The sequence below is a fragment of the Odontesthes bonariensis genome, chromosome 3 (genome assembly GCF_027942865.1).
Source record: "Odontesthes bonariensis isolate fOdoBon6 chromosome 3, fOdoBon6.hap1, whole genome shotgun sequence".
NCBI classification, from domain to species: Eukaryota; Metazoa; Chordata; class Actinopteri; order Atheriniformes; family Atherinopsidae; genus Odontesthes; species Odontesthes bonariensis.
The window spans coordinates 33585018-33603666 of NC_134508.1; the positions used below are offsets into that span (position 1 = coordinate 33585018).

The 18649-nt window shown below is 41.0% G+C and overlaps 1 pseudogene; it reads right to left on the bottom strand.

The window, feature by feature from the left end:
- LOC142376955 (dynein axonemal heavy chain 8-like) overlaps positions 1-17575 on the bottom strand; it is a 56827-nt pseudogene extending 39252 nt beyond the window's left edge.
- Positions 17576-18649: the final 1074 nt, after the last annotated feature.

The window sequence follows — 18649 nt, forward strand, 5'->3', positions numbered from 1 at the left end:
AACAACTGAAACTTACCTGAGACACACACTTGTTTGCTTTTGGATTGGGTGTGTCCATCATAACGATGTCTGGAAGGGAGAATCACCCCTTAAGCCGTAATACTCAACGGTTCCCTTTATTCCCTCTGAGAAAACACTATTAGCCACTAATGTTGTTGATTTATCAACTTTTTCCTGTAATTCAGTAAATAAAATGCATACAGTGACATCAACAGTCTCCTCAGTTCCTAAGCGCTGGATGTGCAACATCTGATCCATGTTTCAAACATTTTTAAAAGTAATTCCTTCAAATTCAAAGGAGCAGGTAATTACAAAAAAATGTTTTTATTGTGTTTCTATATTATTTAAACTTACTTTGGTGAGGTTCCTGATCAATTTGAGCATGAATAAACGCTAATTATTTTTCTTTCTAGCTGATAAGGTATGTTAGCTCAACCGTTACGTCTCAGTTTATGTTGTTTGTTCATTCACTTTTTCAAGTTTGATATTCTGCTCTTACCGAAACTTTATCATCCGACGTATTTGTAGCTTCCAATGTTCAGCTTTTCTTCTTGTGTCGTTTCTGAGTTTCTGAATTATTGGACCATGGAAATATTTTTCTCCAGCCGTTGAGAACTGCTACTGATTCCAAACGTTTATTTAACCGTTTTTTTGGTTTTGTTTTTTTTAACTTCCTTTTAAACGTTGAGATGTCACGACCGTTGGCGCGTGGATGACGTAGGACTGTTGGATGAGCTAACGTTTTAATAATTAGCTCTCACACTCTGTTTTTAATGGGTTGCTTAAGAATTACAAGTATATGTCCAAGATTTTTTTTTTTCCTGAGCCATTACCCAAATTTTGTTCACAGTAAAGTTTTGTTTTGATTGTCAAGAGCTACCACACGCAGTGTGGTGTACAGTAATGGGACAAAAACATTTATTTGAATGTCAGCTGATGAAATTTTTATTGTCACAGTCAAAACAATAAATAGATAAATGTGATGATAAAGAATGAATAAAGGGTTGTTTTAAGTTAAAGTTGTAGACAAGAATGACCTCTAGTATCTGTCATTATGGCTGTGAACCTGAAGAACCCTCTGGCTGAAGTCCTTCCATTGTCAGTGTAAAGCAGGGGTAGGCAATTAGTGGCCCGCCATCAATTATATCTGGCCCGCAAGATGGAATTTTTGAAATATGATTTTTGAAAGATATTTTTCAAACCTCATGTTTTATCGCCTGTTTCATGAGAGATGCCAGGAGATGCAACATTCAGCCTAATAACAGTGTATAGAAGAAAAAAATGTTTTAAATTAAAAAAAATGAAATGCATTTATGTAAATCCACAATAGAAAAACATGGCCATGGCCCGTAATACCATTGTCAGAAAAAAATTGGCCCAGGTCCAAACTTAATTGCCGACCCCTGGTGTAAAGTGTGTGTATTTATTGGACGGGGGGGGGGGGGGCAACTAGTGCATAGCCTTTGAGGACAAAGAGATACATATTTCTAGGTACCAAACTCGGCAAAATGTCTTCCGTCACAATTTGACCTTCTCCTTACACAGGCCTGTGACAGGCCAAGTTTTAAGAGGTATTATCAAATCCCACATAGCCTGTCCCTTATTCTTGAATGGATAGACTCTATGGTTTAGCGCAACTGCTCTGCAGAAAAATCAACAACAACTTTGTAGTCTTGTTTCAAAATAGACATAAGAATCAGCACCCTCAAAGCAGCGTTCCCAGAGCCTTCATACTCTTAAGGCTGTTCAAGGGCACACAGCCTCGTGTCTTTTGGTCATATTCCCATCCACACAACCAGCAACCTCAAACTGAAAGTTATTTTGATGTGAAAAATAATTCTAAAATCAATCTTTAATGAGCTTTCGGTCTTGATAAAAATGATGGTGCACTTGCACTCAGTGTACATTGAAAGATAGCCCATATTAAAGCTTTGTGTGTTGTTTCATTCACTTGAGGATTTACTAAGTTGATTCAGTGTCACAAAAGGTTGTGTGTAACTGTTGTTGGAATCTATGGCCAGGAGGGGGGAGCAGAGAGCAGAAAAGCAAGACTGAGATATACAAGGAACTGACTCTGGAAGACAAGAAGAACATGAAAACAAAAACAAATAAGCATAAAACAAAGACAAACTTAACAAAACCTAACACAGAACTTGCTTGTTTGCTTGGGCACATCTATTCAAATAGTTGAGTCATTCTGCTGAGTGTATTTATACAGTGCAGTATACAAAAATGAATTTCTAATTTTCAGTGAGTATGACTCTCAGTGACTATTGTGTTGCCTGCAATATGAGGAGAGAGAGCCTACAAATACTGAATAATTCATCATTCTATTACTAACTCGGTCGGCCCCTGAGTTAATTATCTGCTGTTTGATAGCTCCCTCGATACTTTGCTCACAGCATTAGTAGGAACAAAGAATCGTTCCAGTAACACTGTTAATCCATGAAAGACATGTCACGGGCTGACAGCCAGTCACTCTGGTGACTGGCTGTCAGCTGGTGTAGCACAGGTGTGGTGGTTAGCACCGTTGCCTCACAGCAAGAAGGTTCCAGGTTCAACTCCCAGCTGGGGCCTTTCTGTGTGGAGTTTGCATGTTCTCCCCGTGTAAGCGTGGGTTCTCTCCGGGTACTCCGGCTTCCTCCCACTGTCCAAAAACATGCATGTTAGGTTAATTGGTGTCTCTAAAATTGTCCTTAGGAGTGAGTGTGAGCGTGTATGGTTGTTTGTCTCATTTGTCTCTGTGTGGCACTGTGATGGACTGGCGGCCTGTCCAGGGTGTACCCCGCCTCTCGCCCATTGACCGCTGGGATAGGCTCCAGCCCCCCCGCGACCCGACCGACGGATTCAGCGGTATAGAAAATGGATGGATGGATGTTTCACACTATATTGAATGTTATTAGTTTAATTTGTCTATATTCATGTCACTACTCGCAATTTGGTATCATGACAAGGTGTGAAATCTTCAAATAAATATAATCCATTTATTGTGTCAACAGACAAATTTTGCTGCTTTTTCTTTATGTGCTACAGCACATGAAAATAACTGTCAACGCATTGTCACAGCCTTGGTGTAATTGTGACATATGGACTGTTGCATCACATATGTAAGGACAATGTGCTCATTGAGAAATTGAGAAATTTCAGTCTTTCCTTGCATTTTCCCCCACTGTTTCATCTCCTTTTTACACATTACAAACTTCTTGGTACTGAAAATGATGTGATTAAGGTTGGGTGTTAAAAATGACTTGACCAAGCTGAGGTTATAAAAACAGGATGACAAGAGCCAAGAGCTCTCCTCACACCACTCCAGTTTTAGTCACTCCTAACATTTGTCATGTTTGTTGGCCTTACAAGGCGAGGAGGGGCCTTGTCTTAGGATTCCTACATTAAAAACATTGCGAGTAAAAGAAATAAAAGTTTGCTTGAACACATGCAGACCCTGTGTTACAAACTGAACTGCTATCTGGAGACAAAGACCAAAATGAACAGGCACCAACACAGGTTTGGGTGAAAATGAACAGAGAGAGTTAGAAAGTAAAGTCACATGACCTGGCCTCAATCAAGGTTGTCAATTGAGAGCACACTCAGATAGTTAAGGCCCTCAACAAGCATCAATCAACACCCCCACTTGTTCTCACATTTACAACAAGAAAAACAAAAACATTGCAAAGAGCAAAATCACATTTTGGTTCGGCAATCACCTAAATAGAAACCTAGAAAAGGCAAGAAGCTTCCCTTTTGTAGCTGGTTTTGTCATTTGGTCAGCAACCATTTGATCTGTTGGGCAATACTCCAAAAACACATCACCATTTTTTACAGTAGATCTTACAAAATGATATTTGATGTCAATGTGTTTGCATCTCTGTCGGCTAAAGGGATTCTTTGCCAATGCAATTGCCCCCGGTCATCTTCATAAATTACAGGTACATCATAATGAGAGTCAAGATGTTTAAGCATTTGAGACAGGTACAAACATTCTTGTGTAGTGACAGCTAACGCCATGTACTCAGCCTCACATGTTGACAGTGCTACAGTTGGCTGCTTTTTGGTCTTCCAAGAAATCAGAGGACCATTCTTACATAGGCTAACACAATAACCAGATGTACTACGTCGGTCAGTTGCATCTCCTGCCCAATCCGAGTTACCCAGGCTCCGCCCTCGCAGTGACGCAACACCTTCGGCTCTGCTACACTTACTCAGGCAAACTGCTCATTCAGGTGGATTCGAGTTCCAGAAAAAATGGGAACTCCACCCACTTTGTCGGGAAGCAATCGACTTTGAGCAGCGCCAACGGCCCAGGGTAGAGGCGTGTTCAAGGTAGTGACGTGATTGAACTGCCACTCAACCCATGGATTGTACACGGAAGCGCTTCATTCAATATCAACATGGAGCAGCGTCAAGCTTTTGACACTGCTGTAGATGCTGTAAGAAAAGTGTTCGACGGGAGATTCTCGTTAAAAATCGAGCAAAGAACAGCCCTTGAATCATTTCTTGACAGGAAAGACGTTTTCGCCTTGCTCCCTACTGGCTTTGGTAAGAGTTTAATCTACCAGTTAGCCCCGCTGGTAGTTAAATCATACGTCAGAGGAAAGAGTGGTGTAATTGACTTAAGCTTAGGCACAGCCTTTTCTGGCCACAACCAGTAGCAACCCGAGGGAGGCGGGTTGACCAGGCCATTTCGAATCGTATTCGTTATGGTCTTGGTCAGACCAGAATCTCGAAGAGATTTGAAAGTCTATGTTAATCAGGCTAAATCCGAGTCACTATAAGCCACCAACTGTAACCCATCATCACATTTCCTGTAACACAGCATCTTGTCAATTGTGCCTTTCAGATATTTCAGTACATGTTTTACAGTCGTCCACTGCTCTTCTGTTGGCGCACTGAAATATTGTGAAAGTTTACTTACGACACAACTCAAATCTGGTCTAGTGCATGAACTAAGATAGATTAGGCTACCCACTGCTTCTCTGTATTTCCTGAGGTCACTCATCTTTTCATCGTCATCAACTCATTAAGAATGATCTTAAATTCTAAATGACAAAACAGTAACATACAAACTATCAACACAAAATTAAATGAGCCTTGAAAATTCACTAAACATGAGCCCTTTTAAACAGCCAGTCATGTACTGCCCTAAGGGGTTAAACACATTAACTGGGTGGGTCAAACTATGAGTGCCCCCTATTATTTGGTGAAGAAGGCCTACATTCAATCCCACAGGGTGGATGAAGGATCTGCCAGCCAGACTCATTCATTTTTTTGGTCAGAGTTCAAACTGGTTAAAATGGGTTTTAACCAGTAAAACTTTAATCAAGTGACATACTTTAGTCAGCCTCCTTCAGATATGTTCTACAACAACTTTTGAAACATCGATACGCGTAACCTGCATGAAGATGTAATGTTGAGATAACCTGTTAAACCCTAAAGTGAGCATCATTTCCTTAGAGAACTCTTTAGTGCTGCTGGGATTATCCCCCCTGCAGATTGTCGATGGGCCTTGTCCGAACAGAGTAAGCAGGGCAGGGCCTTTGTTAGAGCCTTTCAGACAGAGATACCCCTCCCCGATTCCCCCTGATCCCGAGGCGAGATTGGTCGGGTATCCGTAATTGAGTCATCTGACTCGGTCGGACCTTGCCTTCCACAGCTGAGTAAACCAGCACAAAGAGACTCTGGCTACTTTCCAGGTTAAGTGTGCCGCGTGTGTGCACAATTCCAGCACATTAGCCCCATGCTGTTAAGATGCAAAACACTTTTACTTGACCTCTGAGATGCCCGTGGCTTCTTTCTGTTAGCCTCATTCAGACAGAGCTAAGCCCATAAGAGACAAAATGCTGCTAAAGATGAGTTGAACCAAAAAGCATGGAGATTGAGAGACTGGAGAGACTGCAGCACCAGCAGAGGAATGATAGATTCTTCTTCTGATCTATAAATACCACAGTTAAATAGTTCTGGAAAGCTTGCGGACTTCCACCATGTTTCAATCAAAGCAGTCTCTCCGGCATCAATCTCAGGTGTACTCACACAGAAAAAAATTGAATTGAATTGAATAACTTTACATTAAAGCTGCAGTCTGCAGGATTTGTTGTTGTCATACGTAAAGTCCTACTTTTTGGCATTTTAAGAGTTTACATGATCTATCAGAACGCTTGAAGTTGAAAACGGTGACCTCCGTAGTCGCAAAATGCAAGAAATGCTTATTTTTTAACCGAAAAATAAAAAGTTATTCAACTTTCTGTCCCGCCCCTTCAAAACACATGAGAACTCGTGCACGTAGACGTGCACGCCAGATGCGCCTACACGACTCCTCATTCATCAACTCACCTGTCATTTGCGATCATGGAAGACACAGTAAGTAGACTAGCCCGTAATGAAGTTCAATAGTCCAGATAAATAAGCGTGGGGACGAGCCTACCTTGTATCGCGCGTGCACAATCGGTGATTGACAGGCAGAAGAGCCCAGCTCGTAAACCTGATTGGTTACCTTTTACCGGTCCGGTCTGCAATTTTGTAAACAAACCTGCTGGCTTTGGAGGGACCTAGCGGGACATATAGGGGACCTAGAGAACTCATTTTTTTTTGTATTGGGGTATTTAATGTACTACTTTCAGAATCCCCGGACAGTTCCAGGCATTATGCTTGAAAAAGAGTTGCAGACTGCAGCTTTAATGCCAGCAGTGATCCCAGCAGTCTTCAGAAGTGCAACACGCTGAAAGAATAACAGGGGAGGCCTGTGGTTGCAAGAAAAGCTTCAAAGTTGCTTGATCTGTACGTTTCCATTTTTTACTAAGACTGAGGTGCCCAATATGATGGATTCTATAAGGGAAAAATTATTTTACGTGCACATCTCCTGCAAAACAACTTAGTAAAAGACATTAAAGCAGACATTGTTCCCCGTGATGCATACGAAAGCCATGGGGTTCAACTGGTCGTTCAACTGATTTTACACCTTCAGCGACGTGTTTTTTCACTTTTAATGCAATAAGCAGCATGACTCCACAGCCAAAGTCTTAATGACAATGATTTTGCTTTACTTTTACCTGTGCGGATGATACTCAAACAACAGCTTCCCATCCATCATATGGAAAATAATGTTAAACATCTGCTCTTACTTTTCCTCCAGCAGGTGGCTCTTTGATCAAATTCAGTATAAAAATGTGCCGTCAGTCCCTGACAAAAAGAGTCTGCTTATAAGTTCAGATGGATGTGGACTGACATGTTTATAATTTCTAATGAGATTAACACTCTAGACTAAAAGTTGGATCAATGATTCTGACACAACATATCAAACGGGATCTTTTTGCACACGTACCGACGTGATGCTTGTTAACAAAATGAAACACAAGTTGATGTTGCTCAGTGGTGGGGCTTCTCACAACAGCTTTAAACATACCGGGATCTTCAGACACTTTGATTGAATAAAAATGGACATAATATGCAAGTTTCAGCAACGGATCATAATTGAAGGCCTTAAAAAACAACCCATACATGCAGTTATTTTTCACTTTTATGACATAAAAATCCAAAAAACAGACACATGTCAAAGTTGTAACACAACAAAATAAAGATGCCAAAGGGGATGGGCAGCTTTACAAAGTAGTTTGTGTTCACATCTGGTGATCATTATGCCAACCAAAGCTTTCACTGCTTTGCTGCACACATAAGAAAATATATGAGAACAAACATTAAGGCTGAAGAAACACACGAGGCAGTTAAGCTGATCGTTATTGTATCCAGTGGATAGTAGGTCAAAAGGAAAGTGAGTATGAAGAGGGTACAGATGAGAGAGCACTGGAGCCACCTCGTATGTAAATGATCACTTCTCAACATAACATGTGGAAAGTGTGCGGCTCTCCTGCTCTTGTGAAATAAACAAATCAGCCTTTTCAGAATGCTGATAAATAGCGCAGAACAATTCATTTGAATAACAGCTTACCACCTGAGATCAGGTGTCAGCTATGAAAAGATGTGAACGTAATTAAAGGGTTTGAAAGGGCTGGCTATTCCATAAGAACAGCTTGTCATGCTTTCAAGTGGACAAGGGCCCCAGCATTTAACCCCAGCAGCTTTGAGGAAAGTCTAAGTGCATCTTCAGCCAGCCTGTTGTTGCTTTTTATTCTTGGAGAAATCACTTGGCCTGATCTGACTCTCCTGAGTGGATATAATGAGGAGGAGGTGTGCATCATCACCAGAAAACAATTACGTAGGTGCTTGGGAACCAAACAGACTGTACGGGCAGAATATTGCATTATCAGCAACAGTAGCTGTGAAGAATAAATGGCGTATAAATAAATTGATCAAATAAAATCTCACAAATATGTGGCTTGTGTCTGCAATGGGAAATGGTACAACTGACATTCTGCCCCCGTCAAATGATTCTACATCAGTCCCCCAGCTCAGATGGGGGATGTAAACGTAAAACCCAATGGACATTGTTGCTGAATGTGTCGTGCTCGGGTCTGCTGGACAAACATTTACAAACCAAAACTTCTCAAAAGGAGGCCCTGAAGCTGACATGACCGATCCATTTCACCCGTCTGCACAGCAGCTGGAGGCTCAAAGTCCACCTATTTAGGACCAACTCCTGTGGTCCAGTCAAAAATAATAAACTATATTTTTCATGCTCAACAAAAACTGTGGTCCGTCACATCCTGTAGGATGGTCCAACGGCATTCCTTCCTGTTTCAGAAGTGATGGTGTTTGGTCCCAGTGGCTCTTGCAAATCCCCTCCTGTTGACTTGGGCCCCTTGGTGCAATACAGGAAGCCAACAGTCGCAAACTTGGGTTTTAAGATGGACAGTGATTTTAAATTGGACCGGCAAATTGGTGCAATAGTGAAGTCCAGCTTTTTTTGTATCTTAGTCTCAGTGTATCTGGTCTTAGGTGAAGCCCTTCTTTGCACATACGCACTTTGAAACAGTAATCAACGCCTTTATTACATCTCGGCTAGATTACTGCAATGCACTTTATTCAATTCAATTCAATTCAAAAATACTTTATTTATCCCAGAGGGAAATTAAATGTTGATGTAGCTCAATTAAATCAAAGAGTTATTATAGATGCTGATGGCTGTGGGCAGGAAAGATTTCCTGTAGCGGTCCGTTTTGCATCCAAACTGAAGAAGCCTTTGACTGAAGAGACTCTGTTTTCTGATAACAGTCTCATGGAGAGGATGTTCAGGGTTGTCCATAATTCTCTTGATTTTATGCAAAATCCTTCTTTGCATTATTGTCTCCAGAGGTTCCACAGTCGTCCCCAGAACAGAACCAGCCTTCCTTATCAGGTTGTTGAGTCTTTTTAGGTCCCTGGTTCTGATGCTGCTGCCCCAACAGATGATGCAAGAGGAAATGACGCTCTCAACAACAGACTTGTATTCTGAGTTGTACGTGGTACCGATAACAGATTAGATAAATTCACCCAGCAGGTTGACTGTTTTCGATTCCTTCTTTTACTAACTAATAGAACATACAATAGTGTGTGTGTGGTGCTGGTGCTCCTTTTCTATACAGTGTTGTGTGTGTTGGTGAAATATTGCTTTGCTTATCCCTGGCTTGGGTCTGTGGGACCCATTTTCAGGTTTTGCTGAAGGAAAATGGTATGAATACTTTTTTCACAATGAGATTCACTGGCCAGAGCTCAGTGCTACGCCGTGTGCTACCCCACCTCAGCATGCTGATAGCCCAGCTGCTGATACAACCTCCACACCAACAGGGCCTCCAGTCACCTCACGCTATGGTCGGATTACCAGGCCACCTAAAAGACTGGATCTCTGAAGGGAAAGAAAAATATGTATTCTGGTTGTTGCCAAATGTTTATGTTTGTTTATGAAGTTGCTGCTGCCAGTATAAAACCAGTTGTATTATGTTGCCAAATCTTTATGTTGTTGTCGCTGCCGGTATAATGTACAACAGTGATAGGTTTTGGCATGATAAAACAAGTAACTTTCTTGAGTACTCAGTAGGCCTTTGTTTCAGGTCTCAGTTCATATGCCATTGCTTTAATTAAGAAAAGGGAGATGTTGCAGGACATGTGCTGCCACCTAGCCTGGCGACGCCATCCTACGTACTTCCGCCCAAAGATTTTGGCTCCGCACATAGTCTGGCCAAATCCCCCTACCTCGGTTCGCTCAGTGTTTTGCCAATCAGCAAACAGTTGCGAGTGGTGACGCAGAACTCACGCGGGGAGTCCATTGTAGTCCATATAATTGTAGTTCAACCGCAGCGGAAATAAACATGGCGACGGAAGAACGCTAGAAGCTATCCATGAAGTTGTCTCAACTCTGGAGATCATTACACAATTAAAACGAGAGCAAGAGGAATGCCTCGTCAATTTTGTTAGTGGCAAGGATGTCGTAGCTCTCCTTCCAACTGGCTTTGGGAAAAGTTTGATTTATCAAATGGTACCGGTATAATGAAAGCGGATGTGGGAAGCGTGATTCGCGAGCTAGAGCCTCGCGAGAGTAAGCATGAACCTCGGCGCATAACCAACGTCATTTCTAAACATTATCATTGGTTAAGGGAACTCCGTTACTCCAATAAATTTAAGTTGCTGGGTAAGGTCCCGCCCTCCATGGAAACGGATTCCTCTTGGGTTTTCCCAGACTGTTTGACAGAGTCAACAGTCGGCTTTCGCCCAGGCTAGCTGCCACCTGCCTTTATAAATGTGTTGCTGCTGCCATCTGTCTTTGTTATGTGGTACTGCATCGGTGGTTCTCCTGGTGTATGTTTACCCACTGTAACTTGCGCTCTGCTGTTTTACAACATGAATAGTCAAGTATACCAACACCACTGTGTCCTCGTTCATGAAACAAAGTGTGTGTGTGTGTATATATATGTATATATTAGTGGTGGGCATAGATTATTTTTTTTAATCTAGATTAATCTCACTGAAATCTTGAAATTAATCTAGATTAATCTAGATTAAAATGGCTCATTCAGGGGGGACAATCCGCGGCGTTCACGGAAACAGACGTGTAAACTTTGGTTCCTATCCAAACAATAGTCGTTTAATCCTGAGACTGTTGCAATTGCCGTGTTGAGTGCTTCCATACAATAGTGTAGTAACCCCAAGCATACCTTTCTCACTGCAATTAAGTTTTATTTCGGATTTATTTCGGATTTAATTTCGAATTTAGTTTATTTTCACAGCTGCCTCTGCTATTCCTGCTCTTCTCAGGTGTACCTAATGTAGTTTTACATAATTTGTAAAAGTGATGTATATCTTGTATAACAAATTGTAAATAACAACATGTTTATTCGTGTTCCTGCCCTCTCTTTCCTCATGTTTTTTTCCGCGGGGGTGCTGCACAGCCGCGGGGCCTTTAAGAATTGAACATTCTAAATGTGACGTCACGAGCTACCAAAGCTACCAAAGCAAATTCTCAAGCGAAGCTTCTCCAGCGAGTCAGCAACATTAGGGCAGACCAGTTTATTCACATGCATGGCTCCAGCAGTTTCTCTAGCTACGCCAACTTCTCATATTCAGCACTTGTTGGGAGGGCCAGATGGTGCTGCTGTTGAGATAGCGTTGTGTGCAGTGCGTCTCTGTTGCGCCACACGCGCAGTATCCTCCCTGCGGCCACCATATTAGGAGCGCTGTCTGTTCCAACAGGGCAGATTTTGTCAACTATCCCCCACAGATAAGCGACCTCCATAAACTGCCTAGCACAGGCTTCTGAAAAGTAGCGTTCTTCTGTTTTAATCACACCTAACGGCAGACAAAGTACATCGGCCCACACCCGAGCTAAAATATCAAGGTAAAAGTCATCACAGTTTGCTTAGGCTACCTATTTTGACCCAGTTCCCAACCCAACTTTGAGAATAGATTAACGGCGATATTTTTTATATCGCCCGATAAGACTCTCAAATTATCGCAGCACGTTAACGCCGATAACGGCCCACCACTAGTGTGTGTGTGTGTATGTGTATATATATATTTACATACATATATATATATATATATATATATATATATATATATATATATATATATATATATATATATGTATAGTGTGCGTACTGTAAAAAAGCATAAAATCTATCTCTCTTTGTTTCTACATTGTCCTGCTTTTTTGTCCTTCGCCAATCACATCGGTGGTTTTTGACTGCTGGGCGTATAAAAAGAAAAAACACATGAAAGATAATGTTGCTAATATTTTGCTAATGTCTCTTCAGGCTCCCACCAGCTGCAACATCCCACCTGGGCCAGCCACACCCACCACCTCCACTGGGACGTCATACCGCTCGGTATACTTTCATACTCATGTAACCTAGCTGGCTGTTTGTTTGTTTGTTTGTTTTCTGTGTGGTATACTGTTTCCGTTTTGTTTCCAATCATGGTGGCATATTTTACACTAACACGTGACAATATAATAACGTCTTTGGTATTTTGTTTATATTTTAAAACTCCTCAGGGTTCCTGCTCCAGCGCTACCATACCTTTACCAGCAACAGACCTTGCTCAGTAAGTACTCATTCATATTCATGTTCATATTTGTTTGATTTACTTCTCATTTACCTCTCAGTAACCTCTCATCTTTGATGGTCCATGTTATTTAGTTAAACATTCCTTAAATAAACAAACAGTACAATCTATAATTCTCTTCAGTCAGAAAGATGATGAGTGATGTGAATGCTCATCTGTTAGGTCTATAATTTCCTCTTGAATAACCCTTGTTTGTTATAGAAACATGCCAAATGTCATATTCTTTGCTGTGTTCTAGAATGACTAACAAGGAAGACATCAGATTTCCAAAGAGGAGCTTGAACATGTTCTTTCACTGAAAACCACCTTTACAGAAGCGGCATCTATTCTTTCAATCTCGAGGCCAAATTTCTACAAGTTACTGCAAGACTATAACATCCCAACGTCAAAATTTAAGAGCATCAGTGATCAACAATTGGATCTTGAAGTGTCACAAATAAAAACTGAACACCCAAATATTAGAGAAGTGATGCTTATGGGGCATGTCCGCTCCAAAAACATTGTGGTTCAAAGACAACGTGTAAGAGATTCACTGCTAAGGATGGACCCAGTTGGTGTCTTAGCCAGGAGAAGAACAGCAATAGTTCGGCGAGTGTACTCTGTCCCACATCCAAATTTTATATGGCATGTCGACGGAAATCACAAGTTGATTAGGTGGAAATTGGTTGTTCAAGGTGCCATAGACGGCTACAGTAGGATGTTGATGTGTCTTCACTGTTCCAACAATAATCGTGCTGAAACTGTGAGAGACCACTTCACTGCAGCTGTTGGACAGTTTGGCAGACCACTGCACATCAGGACTGATCACAGAGGAGAGAACGCTCAGATTTGGGAGGACATGCATGCAAGCAGGGCTGAAGGCTCTGTCTTAACAGGAAGTTCTGTACACAACCAGAGGATCGAGCGTTTTAACCGAGACTTGAACAAAAACTGCAGCCATATTTATGCACCCATTTTTTATGAACTGGAATCCCTGAGTATCCTAGACATAGATAATGCAACAGACCTATTTTGTCTCCATTAGCTCTTTCTACCCAGAATCAACCATACTTTGGAGGAATTCTAAGCTGGATTTAACAATCACTCTATCTCATCTGAAGGAGATAGAACACCAGTTCAGCTTTTTAGTCTGGACAATGATTTGCCTAATCTTCACAACCCAGAACTCTCAACAGCAGGGATAGTTTTTTGTTCCTCACCAAACTCTAGAAGAGGATTTTCCCCATTGAATGGCAGGGATTTGCAAGAACTGAATGATGCCATTAACCCTCTTCTACATGACAACAACAATGGCAAAACATTGTTTCAGAGAACACAACAGTTTATTTTGGATAAACTTGTAAATGTGTGATCTCAGCATAACATGGACAACTGGGTAACATTAGCCTCATTGTACTTTCAAAAGTCCACTTTTGTAAAGAGCTTGAGGAGGAGTAGGATGAGGAGAAAGAACACATTCTTCAGTTTGTCACAACATATTCAACATCAGTGAATCTGAATAAACATGGCTTTCAATGGTGAGGAGGGGAATTAAAAAATGTAATCTGAAAAGTACTCCAAATTTCTACTTAAGTACCTTACTTGAGTAAATGTACATAGTTTCATTCCTTCACTACTGTTTGTTGAGTATAAAAAAACTAGTAACTCTAGTTGCTAATTTAACTCGAGTTAAATTCATAACAAGATGAAAAGAATGTGGAGCAAGATGGGAAAACACAAGCTATAGTCTTTATTTTTCAGCTTTCTTATGTAATGCAATTGAAACCACTGCTTTCTAATATGAACAAACTCTATATGCCTCAAATCTCCTCTATGGAATACATTTACACATGGACACCATCAGCCACTGGGCTGTAGTGGAAAGTTTTAGGGTTGTTACCATGCGAGGGGCAGAGGGTACACAGAACAACACAGCAGCCTGATGAACTGATTTCAGTGAATTATTAGTAGATTTACAGTAAAAATTAAAACTAGGACAGCACATTTATGCTAAAGTTGTGCTTGCAACAACAAAGCCTTTACTTGTACTTTAATGGTAGCTGTTAAACATCTCAAAACACAACAATACTTTAGTCCAGTTGTAGACAACATAAATACTAATAGCACCTCATATCCGAAACTAAAGAGTGGAATCCTGACATTTTTAAATGGTGCTGAATAAAAATCCATTCATTAATGCCACTAGGAAGCAGTAGTTGAATTCATCATCATCAGTCATTGTTGTTGCATTCACAAAAAGGTGAAGCTCGTTGGCACACGTATGTGCAGTGGGAAGATATTTGTCTTCATCATGAATAAATATTCATTTAGGAGTTGGATGAAAAACCAATGGCTGGGACTTTGCTGCTCCCTGTAGCAAACGCAAAGATGTGACCAGGGCTCAAAGTCTTCAGGAATGCCTCCTCCTCCTCGGTTAGAGTCCTGTCCCCATATGTGTCTCTCAGCTCTTTATCTAAAACAGAGGTCTTCAACAGGGGGTCCGCGGAGGTACTGCAGGGGGGTCGCGAAATCTTTGGTTGATTAGACAATTTTTAACATTTAAAAAAAAAAAATAAAATTTTTTTTTTTTTCAAACAATTTTTTCTCACAAATTTTGTGCACACGTGTGCCATTCACAGATGCTTTGAGGATTCATTGCCCCATCTACATGCATGTTTAAAGTTAAAATCTGTGGATTATTTGAATAGCTCAGTGTTGTATGCAAGATGTTTGTTTATAAATGGCAGTGGCACGGCAACCCTGTGCCTTGCACATGTTTAAAATAAAGACATGAATATATTAACCTGTGTATTATTTGAATAGCTTAGTATTGAATGTACAATAACAGAGTAGCTATATTTATAAACGGCACTAGGCCCCGTTAAATATAAAACACAATTGTATGCCATATTAATAGTAGGGGGGTCCCTGCTCCAACTCTCCATCAGTTTGGGGGTCCCTGGCCTGAAAAACGTTGAAGACCCCTGATCTGAAAGCAAAGGGAAACCAGTGTTGACTTGGAGACTCGGAAATACTCAGGTTTAAGAAAGACTGAATCAATGACTAATTGAATAACTAATGGTTTACTGTAGAGGTATTTTGGTGAAAAAGCAATGTTATTCTTACAAGCTATCATAACAACTGTATTCTTGTTACATGGTACATAAACATTAGATAGGCACAGCTTCATGAGTTGTAAAGAATAAAATAAATCTGTACGTTTCCTGGATTTCCTTATTGTATAATATACTGAATTAAAAATACAAACTTACTTTCAAGACATTGGAGAAACTCCCTAAATGTTCCCATCATCAACTCCTCCCTAACTCTTCCGTTGCTCCCCAGTACAGAGTAGCTTGGTTTGTGAATACCAGCTACAAAATCAGCTGCTCGACCTTTGACCTTTCCTGGTATGTCAAGCAGCACATGCAAGCTGGGGTTCTCTCTCAGGAGTGATAAAACCTAGAAGGAAATTCAACACCATAAATGAAAGGCCATAAAAATGAGTAGTTATGGTTAAAGGCGGGGTAGGGGATCTTTTTCTGGAACATTTTTTTACATATTGCTTGAAATACTCTTCACACCCCCATTGCAACCAATTAATTAAAAGTTTTGACACAAATATGAAAAGTTTTAGTGGCCTCTAGAACGTACAATCTAGGAAAAACAGTATCCAATCATTGTGAACGGACCGTTCCTTCTCCCTGTGCGCGTACCCTGCTCCGTGAACGTCCAGAAGCTTGGCAGGAAGCTAAACTAGAGCCAGCTTGGCTAGCACCTAGCATTATTAAACGTATAGTTAGCATAAACTAAGTACTAATACGGCAACGATCGATGCTTGCTGGCAGAACAGCGCTCGTGCACCTTCGTGCTCGTGCGCGTTCATGTACTCTAGAGGCGTGCCTTCGGGGGAAAAGTGAAGAAAAGGGTTGGGACTTTTTACCGGTGTATTTTCAAAATGCAGCTTCGCTGGACTCAAAATCCAGGATCTCCTACCCTACCTTTAAATGGGGATATGGCAATTCTTAGTAATTTTACCACAGCACGGAGCAAATATGATACAGAACTGTGAGGTGAATCTTACTCCATAGTGGGACAAGCCATCAATGAGTTGATCAAGACAGCTCTGCCGTTGCACAACAGTATGGTATAGAACTGCATTTTTCACAAACAAATCTCTGTTGGCCATGGTGACAACAAGTGGAAGACCCTCACCTTATATCGCCATTAGTCACAGCTGCTGACTGCTTTCTCCAAATCATCCTGCAAGGTTGCCTGTTGAACCTAAATATTACAGATCAGATCTTTAAAATCTTATTTTCTCAGGGTGGTCAGTGGTGTAGTGGGTTAAGCAGCCGCCCCATGTACAGAGGCTACAGTCCTTGCTGCAGTGGGCCCCGGTTCGAGTCCCGCACCGGACAGTCGTTTGCTGCATGTCTTCCCCCTCTCTCTGCTTCCTGTCTCTCTCCAACTGTCCTATCATTAAAGGCATAAAAAGCCCCCCCAAAAATCTTATTTTCTCAAATGACTGCATTTAATCAACATTTACAGAAGTACTATGTAGCATTTCACTTACACTTAGTTACCTACCAATGGCAAGAAAGTCATTTTTAGTTATTTATTGGGTAATATGAAACCAAAATTATTTTGATAATGCATTCTACCAAAATAAAAGTAACTGTACTGCTGTGGAATAGTCAAAAAAAGCAAAGGCTTGCTACAATAGTCTTCAGGTCAGAATATTGCCCATTACCTTTTTAGGTTGAAGGATGTCCCCAGACACAATGTAGTCCACGACACTCGGGGACAGGAATGCAGGTGCTTCAGCCCCTACAGTTATTATTACTGTAGACTTCATCCTGCCAATGGTTCCATACAGTCCATTTTGCAAGTGGAGAATGTTCAGTCTTGGTGTGCATCCATTTGGTGTGCCTGAAAGATTATATAAATTAACACCGCATTCTGTATCGTGTACTCTGGCATTTTCAAACCAATATATTTAGAAAAAAACCTTCAAAAGCTCCACTGTCTTGGAAGATAGGCTTCACCAGTAATCGGAAAAACTCTCGCCTGGGACCTCCAAGGTCGGCAGCATCTTCCTCAGCGTCATGTTCATGGCTTGCAAATGTGACATAAAGCATCATGTCACAGCTTTGTGCAAAACAGGTTCTCTTAAACACACGTTGGGCTGTTGGCCAAGCATTGGCTCGACTGATATAGATCTGTCTTGTTTCCGATGTTATAACTCTCTCACTGTGAGCTTGTAGAAGGCCTGCAACTTCTTCTTTGCTCGGCATTTCAGATGACCTATATTAAAAAAAAGACAATGACAAAGATAAACAGACCTTTGGCTACCTCTGCATTTACTCCACTATCACCTTCAGTGCATGAGGAATTGTTCCATGTTGTTTGCGATGTTTACGCTGGTGTAAACAAGAGTTTTACTGTAGTAAAAAAATACTTGTAACTCTTACTTTAGAATATTAACAGCACAGTCTTCTAGTAGACAACACTGAATTGCCTCTTCAAGATTCTCATCTTCCTCCAGATGAACAGGGCTGAGCAAACGAAGATAAACAGGGACAACAGAAAATTCAGCAGAAAGCCCAGAAAGAGAGAGAGAGAGACTTATATCAGAAGTTCATAATGTAAATAGACCAACATCTACACTGCTGTATTTCTATGAAGCCCAAACAATATCTTACACAACTTGTGCCACATTATAAGGAAACAATCGTCTCGGGTCCCCTGCCTGGCCCTGATTTTCTCTTGAGTGCTGCTCTCTGTCTCCTGACATCTGGCCTCACTGTCCCTTGGTGGTGAAGGCACTGGACTCCGCATTGCATAAAGAAAAGGAAGTCAAAGGGAAATATTTTTGTAATGATGTTAATCTAATCTTATCTAAGTGCAACTTAACCCTAATTCCATCTTTTAAGCGTGTTTCCTTTAAAAGGCAGCCTTTAAGGATTTAGGGTGAAGCAAAACTGAATGAGATGAGCAAGGTTTGAGAGTTGCCTCTCCCATTCGGTACAAATGACTGAATTGTGCTACTAAGCTCTGTCTACATCTCTTATAATGACTTGTAGGTAGATGAATGAAGACATCCAATCCAAATACAGTTTACAGGTCGCTTACAGTGATCCCACTGAGTCTGACAAAACAAAAACAAACTGCTGCTTAAATT